Raw genomic sequence first — 3,205 nt, forward strand, 5'->3', positions numbered from 1 at the left:
ATGTTTTAATCGTGTTTCTCTTCCTAATATTCAGCTGCTGTCTTCCACGTTTTATCTAAGCTGCATGCAGAATTGGGGTGGGGGGAAGTAGTAAAACTAAAAAAGAATTAAGGTAAACTTGATTTTTTTTTTTTTTAAAAGGTCTATGTCTCAGCTTTATTAACACGTTATAGCAGCTTGCAGAGTAGTGGCCTTGTCTGAGTCGTCATCTTCCTTGGGCAGTCTGAGAGGGTGATGCTAAATGGGAGAGTCCCAATACTTGCAGTTATTTCATAGAAAACTCCTCTCTGATTTCATGGTAAGCACCTTATTTGCCTGACAGAAGCAGAACCGAGATACCCTGGAGGAAGAGCAGTTTTTGTGGACTTCCCTTGAAAACGCTGTCAGTCTGGAGGTTGCTTAGACCTAGTCCCTGTTGCCCCCTCCCCGTGCTTCCTCTATGTACCTTTTGGTGTCCAAATCATTTAGTTCAACCTCCTTTCTCACTCTGGCCTTCTACAAGGGATAGACTGCCTGTGACAGTGGTCTAGGCTGCTCGAAGCCACACCTGGGTGTTGACGGTGGGTTTAGTGGTTTAGTGAAAAGCAGGATGTATCACTTTCTCTAACCTGTTCAGGCTGGGTGTGGACAGCCAAGCTCTCAGCAGGAGCTGAATCCAATTAGAAGGATACAGAAAAGAGCAGAAAACTGCAGCACGTGGTTAAAGAAGAGTTTATAATAGTATCACACTGGTAATTCCCTTCAGACGTGTACTGTACCATAAATAATCTGGTTAATTAGCTGGTACAGGTTTCCAGGGCTGACAGTTCTTGAGATGAGGAGTAGCAATCTGGGGCCAATTTTGCATCTTCTAACAAGGTGTAATGCAGGCTGCAAGATCAGACAGCAGGTTTAAGGTAATTGCTGAGTTAGTATTCAGTTTAACTATTCACTCATAGGAAGCTCATGCAACAGTTAGGTGTGTCTCCAAGTTAAAAGGATGTTTGCTTTAACAAGTAAAAGCTGAAGTTGGCAGACCTTAAAGAATTGCAAAGCTCCATTTTATTTGTTGTCATTTTTTTAATTGTATTACACTATTTTCGATGTTCCTTTTAAGGCAGCGATGACGGACTAATTACTTTCAGTTGGTGGCTGTAATCCTTATTTCTTTCTTCCCTGGTTTGATTGACTGCTGCTGCATTAATCATAATGCAGCAACAACCAGTTTGCAGATGCTGCAGCGGGGTCGGAGGTGTCTACCCTTGCATGTTGAGTAGGGCACTGGCATGTCTGACCCTGTCCCGGACTTGCAGCTAGTGCTGGGGTCTCTCATGCAATGTGACTTCCCGTGCCAGATTTGGCTGGGCAACTTGATTTATGCAGACCCGCCTTGCAGCTGAGGGGAGGCTGTTGCTTGCTAATTAAAAACGTGCTAGCTAGCGAGGTCTGAGATCAAACAAATTCCGTTGGAAGGCATGTTACCTTCTGCCACAGCCCTTTTGGGATCTTGTTGCGTGACTTGATGTGAGCTTGTGTGTGTCATTTGATCTCGTGCATCTACCCTACTGCCTTTTTCTACTCCCCAAAGTTTTGGGTCTGGGGGAAAGTATTAAGGCATAATGGAAACTATGAAATCAAGGGATAACTGGTATTCTGATCGTCAGATGGGGACAGAGGTTAGGGGAATGTGTGCATGAGAAGCTTCAACTACTGCAACCTGGCGCTTAGTTCAAACAAGTTGTAAATACAGGCGGTAATCCTGAAATCGGTTTTGAGGAGCCACGAGAAATACAGTATTTCTGACCTGAAGGGAGATGATCTGATAAGAAAGGAGCTTTTCCCCAAGGCTGAAAAATCTGTAGCAGTTGTGTTTGGGCTTTATTTGCCTTTGCTCTTCTAACTCACTCCACCCTTTTCAAGCCATTGTTGATTTTGTGCCGGCAAATGTGCTGTATTTTAACAAAACAGATCCTTTATTTTACAATCCCAGTCTTGTATACTTTATTGCTTGCAGAAGTCCTGTTGAGCTCAACGAGTATTTTGCATGTGAAAAAATTCTGGAACACAGTTACAATACATATTCTGTATGTTATACGGCATGTGTTTTTTAGCAGAACTGCCTAAACCTCATTAATAAAGCAAAGCTAAATGCTTGGACAATATTCTACGACCATTATTTAGTAATGATTTTATGTTACGAAATTTCACAAATACGGTTCCAGGAAAATACTTCATTTTTTTTCCCAAAGCTGAAAGGAGGAGCACATCTGGTACTCTCATTGTCCAGTGCACCTTGTCCTGCTCTAAAACTAGTCTCTTCTTCAGCATCCACCTCACGTTATTTACATCGTCAAGTGGTGTTCTGTAGACTTTCCTCCTATGCATTTCGCTTGCAATCTGCCCTCATCTTTAGCAGGGTCCAGAATTCCAAAACTACTTCAGATAATTCAAGTAAAAGCTGCTGCTTTTTAACAAAACATTTCAGCAAATACACTGTAAATTCTTGCTGCAGAAGATTGTTATTTTATCTTGCAGCAAAGGGCTGAACTTTATTCCTTTGATTTGAGGTTGAGAAAACTATTTCTGCCGTCGTGTTACAAGAAGTTGACTTGGCTGCAGGTCATTTTTTTTGGGGTAGTTGGTTATTTTTTGGTTTGTTTTCAAATCTTATGCATAGGATAGTAGAAAGGAAGACAGGAGGGGTAAATTTAAGGTAAGACAGAAAGGCAGAGTATATCTAGAGGACCCAGAGGATCAGGGAATTTGTTCTGATGGTTTCTGTGTTTTCTTAACAATGCCAGCATTCAGAAAGGGCAGAGCAAGCCAACTCCCCTCCTTCTACCAATGTTCTGCAGTTTTAGGTACCTGTAGGGATGTGGGCTGTAAGATAAAAAGCATTTGAACACCTTGTTTCCCAGCTGCCTGTTTTATGTCACTGAGGCAGGTGGTGTGGGAAGCCGGTTTCTTGGTCAGTCAGGGTCAGTGAATCTGCTGCAGCTGGCTGCCACACGCACATAGTGGTGGGGACAGATGCTGTACACACAGCTACCTGTTTTGTCCACCCATGGCGTTTTAGCTAGGATGGGAATGGTACTGAAGGATGCACTTTTTTCTCCCCTATTTTACTTGGCATTCACAGTGCCTTTCCTCTCTCGTGTCTGTAGAGAATGTTTCCTTTATTTGCACAATGGGGCGTTTTTTCCTGTACAAGAGAGGAGTTTGTAGG

At 42.7% G+C, this 3,205-nt stretch overlaps 1 protein-coding gene across 1 annotated transcript in view; it reads left to right on the plus strand.

Moving 5' to 3' along the window:
* LOC104623914 (melanoma inhibitory activity protein 3-like) overlaps nucleotides 1-3,205 on the plus strand; it is a gene marked incomplete at both ends in the record, with an annotated part of 10,694 nt that overhangs the window by 558 nt on the left and 6,931 nt on the right. The gene's annotated exons all lie outside the window — the stretch shown is intronic.

This window comes from Phaethon lepturus, unplaced genomic scaffold (assembly GCF_000687285.1).
Source record: "Phaethon lepturus isolate BGI_N335 unplaced genomic scaffold, ASM68728v1 scaffold56127, whole genome shotgun sequence".
NCBI lineage: Eukaryota > Metazoa > Chordata > Aves > Phaethontiformes > Phaethontidae > Phaethon > Phaethon lepturus.